The sequence below is a fragment of the Genypterus blacodes genome, unplaced genomic scaffold (genome assembly GCF_046128005.1).
Source record: "Genypterus blacodes isolate CSIRO-AG114 ecotype Tasmania unplaced genomic scaffold, CSIRO-AGI_Gbla_v1 ptg000438l_1, whole genome shotgun sequence".
Taxonomy (NCBI): domain Eukaryota; kingdom Metazoa; phylum Chordata; class Actinopteri; order Ophidiiformes; family Ophidiidae; genus Genypterus; species Genypterus blacodes.
Window position 1 is genome coordinate 3,860,001 of NW_027467208.1, and position 10,061 is coordinate 3,870,061.

A 10,061-nucleotide genomic window follows, 5' to 3' on the forward strand; every position below is an offset into this window, starting at 1 on the left:
GAGCAGAGAGACAGGAGAGAGGGGAGAGAGAGAGACACGCAGAAGGGAGATGGACAAGACGGTGATTCACAGGTATGTGGTAAACACTGAGCCACAGGGGAGAGGAGTGTGTGAGACTCTCATGTTAAAGAGTACAAATTCCAGTGCTGCTCTGTGGCCGACCTTAAGTTTTGACCGATTATTGGTGATGCAAAAGCTGATTTCCTACATTTGGATCTCTCAGAGCCGCAATTACAACTTGGCAACTGTACCAATATAAGACAAGTTTAAGACAAACTGATGGAGATAAACCAGCAGAGAGAGAGACAGAGAGGCAGACAGACAGGCAGCAGCGCAGATATTAGGGTCCCTAACTAGTCACATGTGACTCATTATAGAGGGATGATGTGAGACAGCTGGTGCCCCGGAGACTTGGATCAAATCATCAAAGTGTCCCAACTTTTACTTTGCATGTCGCTTTGAAACATAAGAGCCACATCTCTTAGTGAAGTTATTGATCTCAGCAGAGTTGGTATGAAGAAAGAAAACAAGATGTCAGCACCGTTGACTTTTCTTCCTTAAGAGTGATGTCATATGTTGTGCAGTCTCATAGCGGTTGTGTGTCATGAGGAGGATTGTTTAGTTAATGTTTTGTTGTCAGTGCAGTTATACTGATTAGGCAGAGGTGTGTATTTGTTGGTGTAATCTGATGCTGCGTGTGTGTTGCCAGGTCAAAAGCTGCCGCACACTAGGAAGACACACACCACCGTCACGGCACACTGTGGTTAATGCGAGGTGCCGCCTCAGTGTTCCGTAGCGACATCATCTTTGATCTGGAGGTTAGTTCAAATCAAAACCAATAATATTGTATTTTTACTCCCTAAGACAATCAAACGCCTCCTCTCCTTTGATAGTGTGAGGACTGTGACTATTAAAGTGGGAGCGTATTATTCATGATGCATCCCCGGCTCTGCTTCAAAGCTTTCTAATACTTGACAGTTATCTAATTTGTTGCTGCTTTCTCTTTATTCTCCATTACTGTGACAGAAACCTGCATTCTTCACTGATTTCTTTAAGCGTGCACGGCGCTTCAAACCTCCTCTGTTTACCACGTTTCACAAACTACACTGACAGCTGATTTGTTGGGCAAGTGGAGTTGGTTCAGATTGTCCAAAGCAAACTTTCTTCACTGTTATGACCAACAGAACGGGCGCCATGTTATACCATAACAATATGTAGTTGTCTCTCATAGTTAAAGGTCAGAATTTGTGCCAATCCAGCTTGAATTGAAGTAACTAAAGTGAGTTAACGTAGAGAAATGAGTGATGCACCTGAGTAGCACCTCAGCAAAATCCCTCACAGTGTCTTGATACAGCAGAGACCAATGTTCAATCACGCCGCTCCGCTGCACTCTGGTTGGTCTTTCTAAGCCGTCTCCTTAGGCTCTAATCCCAAGGTCAAGAGAGGAAACGGCGGTAGAAGGGAAACATCATCATTCTTTCTTCATTCCTGGGAGAATTTCAGGACACCGCAGACTGACAATGTGGTTTTTGATACGATCATCCAGTACAATGGAGCGTTAAGCTGCTGTAGGTAGGATGTCATACGGTACCATTCATCTCCTTCACATTCACAGTTTGTTTTAAACGTGGCAGTAAAGGAAGATTTAGCATCGCTCTCAGACTAAAGGAGCATCGGAAAATAAGATTAGTCAGAAATGCAAAAAAAGTTTTCTAATAGCAGTAGAGATTCATTTTGAATAATCTGTTCCCAGTTTCATAATAAAAGTCTTTGTACTGTCTAACAGAACTTCTCGGGGTTTTGATTATCACAGATAGTAAAACAGCAATGTTCCCAACTCTCTGCAATTACATTTTATCTCTTTATACAATATTGAATTTGCCATTAGCCAGTGATCAAAATGCGGTCTGATGTCACCATTGTGCTCCGTGCCTATCATAGTATATCATCCTCTGTATGAGCAGGAATGCCTCAGCCAGTGCAGAGAATGTATTTAACAGGACCGGCTACTGACAAATCCTCATGTATCCGTACAGATATGCATTATTATACTGTCACATATGGACTTCACAGAGTTAATATTCGTTACTTTGTGAGTGTAAAAGCTACGTTTAGACACTCAAAGGCTGGACAAGACACATGGACGGGCAGACAGACAGATAGGGAGGGATAGACAGGTTTATGGGCTGGTCATTAAGTCAAAGACAGAAGGCTTATTAAACAGTCTGTGCTCACAGCTGGCCCACACCTGATACCTTCAATGGCCCCTAGACACCTTTAACGCTGTGTGTATGTGTGTTGGGGTGTGTGTGTGTGTGCGCGCGTGTGTGTCGGGGCGTGTGTGCAGTCATGCATTACAATAAAATAAGAAATGTTTTCACTTTCTAAGCAGTGCGGTCCTTATTACGCTATTAACACAGAGGGCAGCTTACATAATGGCACACGCATGAATACAATCATTAACAAATGAATATGCAGCACTTCAAATGGACTCGATGCAGGATGAACACAAGAGCAGCACAATGCAGCAATCTGCGACCATGCTGAAACATTGCGAGCGATCACACACAAACACACACACATACACACACACACCCACAGCAACCATGCACACACACTCATCTTAATACAAATCAAACTTGAATATTCACTGCAGACGTCTTTGTTTGTCCTCGTCTGAAAGTCCCGTGAATTCCAAATGGTTTACACACCTGATACGATCAAAACAGCAGGAACACCTGGAATAGAAAAAGGACTCTCTAGTCTACGTTTGTGCAACCGTGACGACTGTCTTGAAACACTCCAGGCTAATAGCTCTTTACTTACAGGTAGAGTGATTGAACTCCCATCTGCATGTTGGCTCAGACTAACCGTCTCTATTTACCCTCAAATAGGTAGAGAAGCAGGAAAATAACAAGAAATCCACTTTTAACACAAATCCAGTGTGGCAGGCGTGTTCTTCTGCTGAATACTGAGGTGTGCAAAATATCCCATCACTTATTTAAAGCCACATTCAGAACTATTATATAACAAGGGTCACAGCTGTGTCAACACCAGGACCTTTACAAGAGGAGGAAGAGTTTACATATTATTCATGTGATGCTGGACAATTTAGCCTCCGTTTGCAATTATGAAAATGTCACGGCCGAAGCTAGTCATTTAAATTGCCTCTCATTTAGAGCAGAATACAGTGCAACAACTAAAGAGAGAGATTTGGAGGGTTAATTGAGTCTTGGGACACACACACACACACACACACACATTTAGACAGTGCCACTAAATCCTCTTAGCTTTATAATGAAGGGAGGAGAGGGGAGGAAGTTGAGACAAATGCAGAGAAAGAGAGGCAGAGAAAAGATAGATGAGAAGGGAGGTGAAAAGGAAGAGGAGGGAGATGAAGAGATGAGGGGCGAGAGACGGCGGTGGAGATGAAAGGATAAACAATCGCAGACGGAAGGGGAAAGGGGATGCCGAGACGGAAGGAATGGACAGGGCAGAGATGGAGGAAGAGTTGAAGGGTGACAGCTAATGGTGGATTGTAAACTAACAATGTTTTGTTGTCATGGAAACAAAGATTTGTTCTCTATCGGCCCGAGAGGCAGGGATGTAACCTGCTTGTTAAACCTGCTGTGCTATCTTGTTAAGCTGTTGTTGTGTTTGTGCGAGGGAGCAGTGTGTCTGGAGTCGTGGCGTTCCCTAATGAAACACTGTGTGCTGCCTTCAGGCGCTGTTGATTTTACATTAATTGCAGTTACAACAATTCTTGTGTCTTTGATGTGTTGACCACATCTGTAAATTACATTAAATTAAAGGGGACATGAACCGATTTGCATTTTTGTTTTAAGGGCCGATCCATTTCTGCTGTTCCTTGCTGCAGCATCACCGTGCACACTGAGTAGAAACAGGGCCATTTTTAGTTTAATTTTGATCAGTGTTGTATGGTTGGAACAAAGTCGTGCCATCATCATACAAGCAGTGTGCAGAGACAGAGAGCAGGGAAAGCCATGCTGGGGAGGATTTAAACCTAAATGTCAGCAGTGTTTATTATATAGAACAATAAATAAAAGCCTCTGTGACGCAGAGATAAAAATGTTCAAATCAGGTCAGGTCCTATCAGCAGCTTACATACCTCAGGTAGGAATTTGGCACCGCATCCCTCACCAGCAAAGCATTGTCAACAAAAAGTTTGGATCAAGTCCTGCACCTGATGATGGGGGCAGACTGAGAGCTTATGTGCCGGTCTCTGTTCGGTTCAGGCCATATGTGAAAATACGTGACGTCGTCCCAAAAAAACCCCAAATTGAACAATTTCCACCTTCCTCATCCTTCTATTCTGGTTTTTGTGCTCCTCTCCTAACACCTGGCCCTGCATTTACACTCTCTGAATGAATAATTAAAGCAGGAAGTTGAGCTTTAGTAAGTTATCTTGGCATGTAAACAGTCAATCAAATGTCCAATTCTGCTGCATTTCCTCAGGAGTTGGTGGAGAGAATATCGAAGATTCTTTAGGTGAACGAAAAATTAATCCAATACATTGTTTTTTTTGTTTTGTGTGTCCTATAAAGAAGGAACTTATTAAACTTTATCAAAAAAAACAAATCGTCAACAAACAATGCATCAGGGCTTTGTGTCACTTTGTCGCACTAATGTGTGTTTCTGTGCCCTCTAGCGGCAGAAATCAAGTTCAATGCCAAAAAGTTAGCAGGAGACAGAGGTTTCTAATGAAATCAGAGAAATAAAAGTATACTGACAGCAATCTGCGTACGTATTAAGAAATATTCAAGCAAACATAAACAAGATTAAATCGAAGCACATCGATTAAGTTTGTTTTACTCACAAAGCCAAACCAGGAAATTATTTTGGGCTGCGATGCTTGAAGAGTGACTCATCCGTACGGAGCAATGCAGCTGGGCTGATGGAGCTGAAATATATTCTGTCAATGTCAACGTCAATTTATTTCTATAGCATTTTAATCTTATATACTGGATGGAAGGCAGATTATTGCACAGGAATTTCTTGGTCAGCTAAGACTGTAAACGGATCAGAGGAGAGTATCATATAGAAGAATATAGAAATACACACAATACACACACACACACGAGCCGACCAATCCTTTTGTCTCGTTGCTTCCATGAACCCTCCGTTGTGCGTGTGTGCGCCCGCGTGGATGTGTGTGTGTGTGTGTGTGTGTAATACTGCTGATTCAAGTGTCACTGGATTGCAGAGCCATGCACTTATTCCATTGAGTTATACTGTATCTGCTGTAGCAGAGGAGATCTGGATCTCATTTGGGTTCCTTTAGTCTCAGACAAATGTTCTGCATGTGATCATCAGAAAGCATGTGGAGCATCTCTAGCACCCAGTCAGTCAAGTCTCTGGAGGTTTGTCCCCATGATAGATAAGAAACATCCTTAATAATACTGTAAAGCTCACGTTATGGAGGATATAATTGAGTCTTTTTAAGTGGCTATATGAATTACCATGTTTGAAAAATTGTTTTCAATCAATCAGTCAATCTTTCCATAGGAGTCGATTTGTATTGGCAAGACACAGTGGTGAGAGACTTTTCCTAAATGATGATATAGGACCTGGATTCATAATTTGGCTTCAGTAAATGTCAGGCAGTGTTAGCAATAGTGTTTGTATTGATTGGAGTTGATTTTTTATTTGCTTTCCTATGAAACCTCTCCAGTTTTGTGGCTGGAAGGAAGGAAGGAAGGAAGGAAGGAAGGAAGGGTACAGAAATACGAAATGATTCCAGTTACATTTGTACTTAGTTACAGTACTTTAGTTCATCCATCTCATCTGCTGGTAAATCTTTCATTTGTTTGAAGAAAACAAAGATTTCCTCTTTACACATTCAGACGATTGATTTATTGCAATCAAACACAAAATTATATAATTAATCAGCATGAAAATTAATTTGCCATTTAATTTCTCGAAGCAAGACATTCCTGACTAAATGATTATTCAGGGTTATGATGAGTGTGTGAGCATGTTATTGTTATTATGCTTATTGTCCATCTGACTTCCCGTCGTCTCAGTGTGCTGCTCCAACAAAATCACAAGCCAGACTGCTAAAATAGACTGACTCACTCCATCTGTGTTGTCTGTGTCTGTGTGTGTGTGTGTGTGTGTGTGCGCGCGTGTGTGATAGGGCACTGGGAACAAAGGACTTCCATGACACAAGGGGCCCAAGATGGGAGTGAAAGGGGGGCGGGCAGGGGGGCGGCGGGGGGATAAATTGTGCGAACGTGCAGCGGCAACGGACGGAGACAACAGGAGAGAGGATCAGAGGATGAATGAGGGATAAATGACGGGGGAGTTTAAGAAAGAAACGCTTTAATGGTTTTAGGTTGAGCATTTGCCGCCGCAACAGCTCATTTAATGTAACCAAAACGCTCGGCGGTGAGGTCGTGAGGTCGTGAGGTTGGGGCGTGTAAGAAAGGACCGACGGCTCAAGTCAGCTTAGATCAGTTAACTCACTACTGGGCCTGGAAAGTCGACCCAAGAACCTTTAAACCAGCTCGCACACACTTTTAACGTCTGTGAGAAGAAACCAGACAGCAGGAACGGAACAGAACAACTTCAAGATGAGATTCAACTTCAAACTCTTTGCTTCCAAATGTCAATACATGTGCAACTCATCCAGTGGAACACAGAGAGACGCAACCAATCATTACAAACACAATCATGCTCTTAGAATAACGACAACGCGTCACTACCCATTTGAGAATACTATAAAAATGTCCTACACCAAAGAATGACAACAGAACATTTTTACTCTCATAGATTTTATGGACTGAACCACCTATTTGTTTTTATATGATTTCTTTCATTCTGTTGTTTATATTGTGCTTTTATAGGACTGTGCTTCCTTGTTCTCATGCTCCTCTGGTAAGAGCTTTGTAAAATCTGGTTTGATGGTCGATTATCTGTGCTCCCCCAGACGTCTGTTGTTCTCTCCACAATAGACTACCACTACCAGCCTGCGTGTGTGCGTGCGCGTGTGTGTGTGTGTGTGCCTCTGTGTGTGTGTGTGTGTGTGTGTGTGTGTGTTAATCGTGCAGCTCTTATCAGTGCCCGTCAGACCTGCAGAGACTCCGACGTGCTCCCTGCTGATAGCTCCGCGCTCCGAGGTCTCCTCCCCTCGGGACTTTAAATAGAGAACTAATAGACCTCAGCCTGGAAAATAAAAACCAGGGATCGTTACCGGGCGCAAACGACAAGTCGGCACAACAACAACCCCGACCTAAAGCAGCGTCCAGTGGAGGATCAGCATGTCTCCTGATCCACCCAGAGGAGAAAACACTGCTCGGATAAAAACGCCTCCACCCTTTGAGGAGGTGACAGCAACTGTAATTTTCACAATTTTGCTGCAATTAAGTAATGAATCGCGCCTCAGCAGGCAGAGCGTGTCAGCGGAACGCACACGGATATGCAGACAGATTGGTAATATTCCTGAAAAGTAGCTCTGATCATGTGGAATAAGAGTGAATGCAGCTTCGGCCTGGAAGTAAAAACCCTCAGCTATGAATCAACCGTGTGTGCTTGTGTGTGTGTGTGTGTGTGTGTGTGTGTGTGCTTGTGTGTGTGTGTGTGTAACATGATGCACAGCTGTTGTGTCATTCCTGTATTCTGCAGCCGTGAGTCAGATTTCAGCTTTGACAGAGAGAGAACGACACACAGAGAGAAAGTGGGAGAAGTGGGGGGTGAAAGGATAAAATCAATCATTAGAGCCTATTCAGTCTGTCTCTATGGTGCCAATGGAATGGCTCTTAACCTGCTCTCACACACACACGTGCACACACACACACAGACACACACACGCACACCCAGAGCTGTAATGAACAGTCCAGGGAGTCTATTGCCCTTCTGCTCACATTTAGACTCCTGATTGTCAAAGACCTCTGACCATAAAGTTCAAAAGGTCGTAGCAGTGACTCTCAGGCCAGCTGTGTGTGTGTGTGTGTGTGAGAGAGAGAGAGAGAGAGAGAGAGAGAGAGAGAGAGAGAGAGAGAGAGAGAGAGAGAGAGTGTTCAGGCACGGTAAAATGTAAAATCCAGACTTAAATGGTCAAAGGTTGATGATGTTTCTCTGCCCGCATTAAAATGGAGCAGTGTGAATAACAGGTCGAGAGCGTGTGTGTGTGTGTGTGTGTGTGCGTGCGTGCGTGCGTGCGTGTGTGTGTGTGTGTGCGCATGTGTGTTTATGTGTGTGCGTGTGTGTGGGAACTCGGGTCTGGAGATGACAGCTTGTTAACAGAAGGAGATTTGACGGCCAACCCCAGTCACTCTTTCTCTCTCTCTCTCTCTCTCTCTCTCTCTCTCCCATCCCCCTCCTCTGTGCAGCAACAAGGTCAAACACAGAGAGGGAGGAGAAACATGTTACACGGGCAAAAAGTGTTTACTGATATTCCACACACACACACATACACACACACACACCTGCCACATTAGCTCATGAAGAGTCTGTCTGCCGCATTCGCTGTTTCAGAATTAAAGCTTTGATGACGGAGGACAAAGCCACCGGTCTGTTTTTCCGTTCCTCTCTTCCCTCTTCTCTCTTTCTCTCCCTGTGTCTCTTTGTGCTCGGTCCTTATCAGCACTTTCTGAAAAACCCTGCAGAGCATTATGGGATGCCGCTCAACAAATAAGAAACCCTCAGCAGAAAGAGAACAAGAACGATGGAGAAAGAGAAGATAAAGAGATCCAGAGTGTAGAATGGGGTTTCTTTTCTTTTTTTTTAAACATTCAGACTGAGCTTAATAATGCATCTTATTGTCTAGACACGGATAACATATTGGTTCATTTACAGACCAGACGCATTTGCATTGGGGCAGTGAACAAACACACACACACATAGAGACACACACACACATCTGTCCTGAGTTGTCCCTTGTTCTTCAGTGACTGTGTGCCCTTTGCGGTCTCTGCAGTCAGACTGGGAGCGTCTCTGAAGTTTGTACTTGCAGGAAAGTTTGGACAGATTATTTTTCATCCAAGTCGATTGATAACTTCATGTCTACTTCCCGAGCAACTTAAGTCACTTTTTCGCTGCGTTTTCTGCCGTTGCCGACCCAGAAACATCTCATTTGTAGGTGGAAACACATCAAAGTCTGTAAACAAGTGTGGCTGATTTACCAAACAGCTGCTGTAATGGGATCGTCCCTCAACTTCACACACACACACCCGAGAAGGACTTGAATCACTTCTTGAGGGACTTGTTGTGGACGTATTTATTACACCCCTTTCTTCTGGTTTGAATTTAGATCACAACTTAATTGCTTTATCATTTTCCCCTTTTCTCTGTTTGATCTTTGTCAAGCGTGACAATAATTGCCGGGCTGCGGCGCCTCGGTGTCAGCGAGATCACTGCCTGCTCAGGAGAAAGAGGAGAAGAAGAGAAGGGGGATGACGGTGGGGAATGAGAGACAGAGGTAGGGGGGTGCAGAGGAGGGGCGGGGGGGGGAGATGGGACCTGCCAGGCAATCAAACGCAGAGCTCCAACCTGAGCGGAGAGGTGAGAGATGGAGGGAGGTAAAGAAGTGGGCCAAGCCGGGATCAGCGTCACGCAGCGATGGCAGACACGCCGCGCTCCCTCTTCCTATCTCCTGGTTCGTCTGTCTGCCTCTTCACCTCCTTCCCTCTCTCTCTCTCTCTCTCTCTCTCTCTCACTCCGTCCGTTTGGTCCTCTCTGCCACGGACAGAGAATCGTAAGAGATAAACAGAGACAAACAGAGAGATGAAGAACGGACAATAAAAAAAAGGGGCAGTTAGAGGTGAAAGACAGAAGAGAGAAGGAAAGAGTTTTTATGGATGGATGAAAGAGAGAGAGAGTGTGTGTTGTGTGTGTGTGTGTTTCTCTTTGTGTTGTTGTGCCTATACATTGCAAAAAAAGAGAGATTGGATCAGAATTGGTTGTTGTGAACGTTTAGTGTTATCTACGAAAGACGGAAGTGTGTGTGTGGGGTTTTTTTTCTGTGCGTGTTCGTGTGTGTGTGTGTGTGTGTGTGTGCTTCTGTGTGATTGCAGAGATTGTACAGAGAAGAGCAGACGAGA